At 37.7% G+C, this 7694-nt stretch overlaps 1 protein-coding gene across 2 annotated transcripts in view; it reads right to left on the reverse strand.

The window, feature by feature from the left end:
• Window positions 1-1001: 1001 nt before the first annotated feature.
• Carf (calcium responsive transcription factor) overlaps window positions 1002-7694 on the reverse strand; it is a 91799-nt gene continuing 85106 nt past the window's right edge. The window contains exon 11 of one of the 2 annotated variants that reach the window (XR_002820115.1): window positions 1002-1481. The gene's annotated coding sequence lies outside the window, so the exon portion shown is untranslated. Of the gene's footprint in view, window positions 1486-7694 lie in introns of both variants that reach the window. The other variant, XR_002820114.1, reaches the window with a different exon arrangement.

Raw genomic sequence — 7694 nt, forward strand, 5'->3', positions numbered from 1 at the left:
ACATCAGTAGAGTGGACCCTCAAGTTATGACCAGCCTCACATATAAACAGCTTGGATCACAACTGGATTTTTGGTTTAAACTTACAATTAACTCTTGAGTTATGATCCAAATGTCAGTTGCTTGTGTGATTGTAAAGAAAGACTCACAATGCCAGAAAGGCCATATGTAAGCATATGTATGTACCTAGATGTGTATTTGTGGATGTGATTTCTATCAGTACTTTAAATGAGTTACAATTTCTGCTATCAAAATGGCCCCCCAAAAGAAAAGTAACTTTTAAAAAAGGTAAGGCAAAGAAAGCAATCAATTGGAAAGAAATTATGGAGAAACATGAGTGGCATTCATATGACCAATCCAATACATATATAGCACATCAAAATTCACCATGTTGACAAACTTAAGAGAAAAGATTTATATAAAAAGCTAGTGCTGCTAAAGGTGTTACTCAAGTTTGTAAGCCATGGTCAATACTGCTAGAACAAGTAACAACATTTCATGTCAGTAAGGGCTGCTTTCACAATTTTAAAGGAAGAACTGGGATTCACGGTATTATCGAGGCATGGTGAAGGAGCCAGTGCCAATAAAAGGGCTGCTGAAAATTATACACACCACTTCAAAACAATGACACAGATAAATGGCTTTTGCTCTCATTAACTTTTCAAATGTGAGAAAAGAGGCCTTTTCTGGAAGAAAATGCCTAGGAGACTATATATTACCTAGGAAGAGAAGAAAATGTCAGGCCACAAGCCTAGAAAGGATAGGCTAAACTTGTTGCTATGTGCCAATGTGAGCAGTAACATCAAGATAAAACCTGTCTTGATTTATCACACTGAGTCCCCTACAGTGTTCAGAAAAGAATAAAGTCATGAAGAATGGTCTAAAGATCATGTGGTACTCTAACGCAAAAGCTTGGGCAACAACAGTAGTCGTTGTTTAGTTGACCAGTCCGGCTATAAAGAAATATCTAAAGAACAAAGGTTTACCACTTAAGGCTCTTGTCATCATGGGCAATGCTCCTGCTTACCCATGAGGTTTGAAAGAAGAATTGGCCAAAGAATTTCCAAATCTCTCAGTTGAATTCCTCCCACCTAATACAACTATACTGCAGCCTATGGACCAGCAGGTTACAGCTATGCACCTAGGAACTGTTACTGAGATGTTTCCAGATGGTCTCAGATATACATTTAACCCTTAAAGAATTTAGGAAGGAACATTACCGTATGCTTTCCTGTTTGGTGTTGAGAAATTCTGGGGCAGTATCTCCCTAAGGACACTGAGATCTACCTGGAAGAAAGTGTGGCCTAAAATTATCCAAGAGACTTTGAAGACTGTGTACAGTTGACTGAATCTTCAAAACCCTGTAAGTTGATGGCAGCATCACTAGAGCAGAATCCATAGGGCTGCAGGTAAACAGTGGTGATACTGAGCAAGTGGTGGAGGAAATACTCAGGAATTGTCTACAGAGGAACTTCATCAACTTCTGGCTGAACAAAGGAAAATGGCAGCTCAGGAGCTTCTTAAAAGGAGGGAGTATATCAAACATCAGTGCAGCAAAATTCTTCTGAAATAAATCCTGAAAAAATGGACAGAACTACAAACATAGAAAAGAATCACCCAGATAAAAAAAAAAAAAAAAGCCAATCATTTCACTCATTTAATGACAATGTCATGTCATACAGAAGTGTGTTAAAGATAGAAACAGACAACCTCAGACCAGATTTTAGATTCTCCCAAGAAAAGAAAGTACACCAGAGAAACATATTCCTTATGGAAAGGACTCTCCTTCCAAACAAAAAATACTTTCCATTTCATCTTCCCTACCTGCAAGCCAAAGATGTGAACTCGAAAGGTGAATTGAGTATGGAATTGTTTCTAGTAAACTAGGCACATTTTATAATCTTTTGGTGAATAAACTAGGAAAATTGTTGCCATTTCTGGTAAACTGCACACATTACACAATCCCTTTTATCAAGAAAAGGCTAGTTAAGAGGTACTTTGGTAGGTTCTGAACACACTACAGGTACTTCCATTATTTTCTTTTTGGGGCATACTGATAATCGAACTCAGGACCTTGCACTTGCCAGGCTGGTGCTTGTGCCTTTGAGCTGTATCCTCAGCCCCAATTGCCTTTATTTTTTATGGGAAAAATAAGCTTCACTTACAACCAGTCCTCATGAACAAAATAAGATTGTATGTCAAGGGTCCATTGCATTTTGATTGGGATTACATTAAAGTGTATAACAGTTTTGGAAGTATGGCCATTTTAGCTATATTGGTTCTGTCTACCCAGGAATAGAGGTATCTTTCAATTTTCTGATGTCTTCTTTAATCTCCTTTTTCAGAGTACTATAGATCTCACTGTAAAAAGTCTTTCACTGGGCTGGGGGGATAGGTCAGTAGAATAAGCACTTGCCTGGCAAGCACAGGGTCCTGAGTTCAATCCCCAGTACCACAAAAACAAAACAAAACAAAAGTCTTTCACTGCCTTGGTTAGGTGAATTGCTAAGTATTTCATTTTTCTAGATGCTGTTTTTTTTGTTTGTGGGTTTTTTTTTTTTTTTTTTTTGTGGTACTAAGGATCGAACTCAGGATCTTACACTTGCCAAGCAAGCATTTATTCTATTGCCCTTGATGCTATTGTGAAGAGTACTGTTTCCGTAATGTTTCTCTTTGTGAGCTTATTATTAGGGATGCTATTGATTTTTGAGTGCCGGCTTTACATTGTTATGCTACTGAATTTGGCTATTAATTCCAAGGAGTCTTTTGGTAGTTTTTGGGTCTTCTATGTAGAAGATCATATCATTTGCAAATAATAATAATTTAACTTTTTCCTTTCCTAATAGTTTACATATTTCTCTTGCCTTGGCCAAGTAATCTTCCAGAGATAATTTCACAATCTGGCAGAACTGGGGATTGAACTCAGGCCCTTGTGCTTGCCAGGGAAGTGCTTATTCTACTGAGCCATCACCCCAGCCCTACAATCTGAATTTATTTTGGAAGTTTTTTCTGTTGCCTAAAATGTAGACAATGAGATGTTTATCATTTTGCTTCACTGTATTTCAAGTTGCCTCCCACTATTATCAAAATTTCCCCAAAGTAACCATTGCCATTCAAATATCATTTAGAAAGTTAAAATGACACATTTTGATTGCTATAAAAAATGCATATAATACAGTAGTCCAGTCCAGACAGACACACTTACACTAAAAAGATAAAATGATTACTGTGGCAACAGACAAATCTTGGGCATGTTGTTCTTTGGGGACCTCCCCCACCTGCCAATCCCACTTTGAGAAAGAGAATTTCACACATAAAATTAAGTAAGACTGAAGAAAGTTCTGATGAGATTTTCATAAATGACCTGAGATGTCATTAGGAAGAGGAACTACTTGAATATCCATGCTTACAGCCACTCTCATTTCTATGCATAATGCAAGAATGAAAAACAAACAAACTAACATAGACAATACTGTCCTCAGCAACAATGCAGATTTTTGTCAGAACAAATTTTTCAAACTTAATCAATTACTTGCTGGGTTTTGAGATGGTCTGTTTTTTTAATGGTATATGATTTAAGATACACAAGGTTTTTTACACACTTATCTTGATACACACACACACACAGTAAAGTGATTGTAATAGTGAAGTAAATTAACAGACTTAAAAATCATTTCAGGGCTGGCCAAATAGCTCAGCAGATTAAAGCATCTACAAGCAGGTGCAGGGGCCAGGAGTTCGAGCACCGGGCCTGCTGTGCCAGCCCCACCTCTGGGGCACACAGAGACTGGGTACAGCGGATGTGTAATCCCAGCTCTCAGAATGCTGTAAACAGACAGAACACTGAGTTTGATCTAATAGTGAGTGCTGAGCATGCCACTGAGACCAGGTGTGGTGAGGCACACCTGTAATCCTAGTGCTGGAAAGGTTGAAAACAGGAAGCTCACTATGCATCTGAGCTGCAGTGAGACCCTATACCAAATATATTATTAAAAAAAACCCAACAGGGGCTGGAGAGATGGCTCAGTGGTCTAAAGCACCTACGTGGAACAAGCTTAGCAGAGCACAGGAACCGCGGTTCAATCCCCCAGCACCACATGCCAGCCAGCCCCGCCCCCTGGTGGGCTGAGCTGGCCACACACACACACACACACACACACACTAAATAAAAATAAATGTTAAAAAAAAAAAAACAACAATGCAATAAGGAAAAAACTATTTTGATAGTCTTAGCAGTGTCTCATAGCTAGATGTCAGAGGTATATTTGTAAGTTTTGCTTTGTTTCGTTTTGTTTTTTGTTTGTTTTTTGGTACCAGGAATCAAACTCAGGACCTTGTACTTGCCAGGCATGTACTGTGCTGCTGAGCTATCTCTCCAGCCCTATTTGTAAATTTTCTGGGATCTGGTTTAACAATAGTTGCAAAGTAGTAGACCTAAATAGGTTTTTTTCAAAGTTTTTTTTTAATATTTATGACAAGTTAGAGGTAGAAAAAAGTTTTAAAGTCCCTCACAAATTTCTAACTTATCAGACTAAACAACCTGCTATTCCCTCAATAATATTCTATACTTCTGCAATTCCTAAACTGCTTATCACTCTGTACTTTATAGTGATAGATGTTCTGAAAATAATTCTGAATAAATGATCATCTCCATTTAAGATTGTAGAATGACCTTACAGAATATAAATGAAAACCAACCCAGATACTCATGTAGTTGAGGGGAGAGAATTGCTGGAGAACTGATTTTTTTTAATGCTTTTTAAAAGGAGGAATCCTGTGCCCAAGTAAAGGGTCTGACTTTGCATAGGTGTATGGATACTTCATATGTGAATACATGACAAAGTCGTTTATGTGGTAAAGATGGTAGTGGTGAGTAAAAGTGAGAATCTGTGGAAACTTTTATTTTTTAAAAACATTTATTTGGTACAAGGTCTTGCTACACAGCTCCAACTCTTAGTGATCTTCCTGTTTTAGCTCTGGGATTACAGGTGTCCACCACCACTCCTGGTTTCAGAGGTTGGCACGGCATGTAGTACCGGGGATCAAACTCAGGACCTTGCACTTGCTGGGCAGGCGCTTATACCACTGAGTTATCATCCTAGCCCCAGAAACTCTCTTCTGTGGTTCAGCTTTCTTGTGAAAGAAAAAGCAAGGTCTTAGGTAAGAATAAAGATGTATGTAGAGAAAGGATCTTAGGAAGTCAAAGAGTAACAGAGAGGTGTAATGAGCTATCAGAAAAACAGGGGAGGGAGCAGAGTATGGAAGTATAATAGAGTCTAATGGATTAAGAATTTATCTGAAGTTCATGCTTATAAATTGAAAATAAGACTGTCCAACATATATTTTTCTCTATTCATGATTATGTGTGATTGATAATTTATTTAAATATAGGTACTGTTTTACCTGATGCCTACAGAAAGATCAGTAAAACCTAATCCTAGCCATGGGCACACACAGTGTTGAGATAAAGTTTTACAATAATCTCATTGTAATATTATAAGTACTATCAATACAAAAAAAGAAAAATGTTTTCAGTCCTATCAATGAAGAAAAAGGAAAAATACCCCTGCTCTTCCAGAGTTATTTTCTTTCTTTCTTTTTTTTTTTTTTTTTTTGCGGAACCAGGGATTGAACTCAAATACTTGCGTTTGCCAGTCAAGCGCTTATCCTACTGAGCCATCTCCCCGGCCCCTCTTCCAGAGTTATTTTCTAGAAGGAGATAAACTAGAAATGTTTTCTTAGCAACAGGACAAATTTATTCCTTTATTTTAATGCATTTTATTTTTTCAAGAATGGTCTCAATTTACCAATCAAAAGAAACAGATTGGCAGAATGAATCAAAAAACAAGATCCAGCTACCAGATCCTCATTCGACCCAGAGCCCAGGCCTGACATGTGAGTGGAACTTCCTCCATCAGACAGGCCTGGTATAGAACACAACAGCAGAACTCCCTGCAAAGAGGCTAGAGGCAAGACCCACCCAGATGATCCATGAGCAGAACATCTTGCCACAGTGACACACAGGGTTCACCTCCAAGGGCTGCAGTAGGAAGAATTGAAGCACAACAGCCAGACCCAAGTCAAACCCACCTGGATGAGTTTGAACTTGGTAAATCTGGACCGGGTGTTAAGGTAATAACTGTATCTAAGCTCTACACCAAAGGTCAGAAGAGAGTGCTACACAAAATGACAAAGAGAAGGAGTAAAATGCATTCTCAGGCCCCAAGCACACTTAGAACAAATGCAGGAGACAAAAGCATAGAAGAAATTGGAAATCATATACCTGATACCTCTGAAATAATAGCATCTGAAGTAAAGCAACAACTGCACAAAAGTATAGAGGAAATCAGATCAGAAATAATTTCTCAAGTAAAAAAAGAAATGGTAACTATAATGAAAGTAGTACCAAGTGCTACTTCTAGAGGAGAATAGAAAAATGATGGAATCCCTAAAAGAGCAATATAAGAAAGAAATAGAATGCGTGAAGCAGATTCAAAGTGCTCTACAGGAAATTAAAACCTCAATCACACACTGGCAAAACCATTTGAATGAAAGTGAAAATAGACTTTCAGACCTTGAAGACACCACTGCAGTTTGTGAAAAGGTAAGAAAAGATCTCTGAAAAACAACTAGGATGTAGGGAAAAAAATTCAACATCTGCAAGACAATGCAAAGATGAACAACATAAGACTAATGGGCATCAATGAGAAAGGAGTCAATACAAATGATATAAAAAGAATATGGACAGAAGTAATAGCAGAAAACTTCCCAAATATGGGGAAATTATCTGACATTTAAGTAACCGAAGCATACAGAATTACAAACAACATCAACCCAATTAAAACCACACCCAGACATATAATAATCAACATCTCAGAAATTCAGCACAGGAAACATATACTAAGAGCCACTAGAGAAAAAACAAACAGATCACATTTAAAAGAAAACCCATCAGAATAATGTCAGATTTCTCTTCACAAACCATCAACTCAAGAAGAGCATGGAGGGGAGATGGCTCAGTGGAATAAGTGCTTCCCTGGCAGGTGTAAGGGCCTGAGTTCCATCCCTGTTTCTGCAAAAAAATAAAATAAAAAAGAAGAGCATGGAGCAAAGTACTATAAGTCTTGTAAGAAAACAAAGTCCAACCTAGACTATATACCCTGAAATACTCTTTCAAGTACAATTGTGAAGTGAAAAACTTCCATGACAAATAACAATTAAAGAATTTCATGATAACGAAGCCAACTCTACAGATTACGAAAAGATATTCTACAGAGGGATCAAAATGACCACAACTCCATGTATGAGAATGGAAAGAACCCACCAAATAGGGCAAACAATTAAACATAGGAGAAAAAGAGGTATACAAAAGCAGTCTTTCAATTACTCTTCTCTATACAGTAGCAATATATTTCCATTAACATACTCTACAAATGGACATCTGCACTCTATGGGGCATGATTCTTTTTTAAAAATATATATTTATTTTTTATTGAGAAACAAATATGAGACAGTTTCACAGCGGATTAATAGGACAGTTTTGATAGTCAATACACCGTACACTGTTATCTTCTTAGTGGTTATTGGGGCATGATTCTATCCGGGTCTACATGGTGGATATCAAACAAAAGTAGCTCAGTCCCACAAGTGACATCTGGCCACCAGTAAGCATCATGGACACTAGAACTTTGTGTGA

This window comes from Octodon degus, unplaced genomic scaffold (genome assembly GCF_000260255.1).
Source record: "Octodon degus isolate 3935 unplaced genomic scaffold, OctDeg1.0 scaffold00016, whole genome shotgun sequence".
Taxonomy (NCBI): domain Eukaryota; kingdom Metazoa; phylum Chordata; class Mammalia; order Rodentia; family Octodontidae; genus Octodon; species Octodon degus.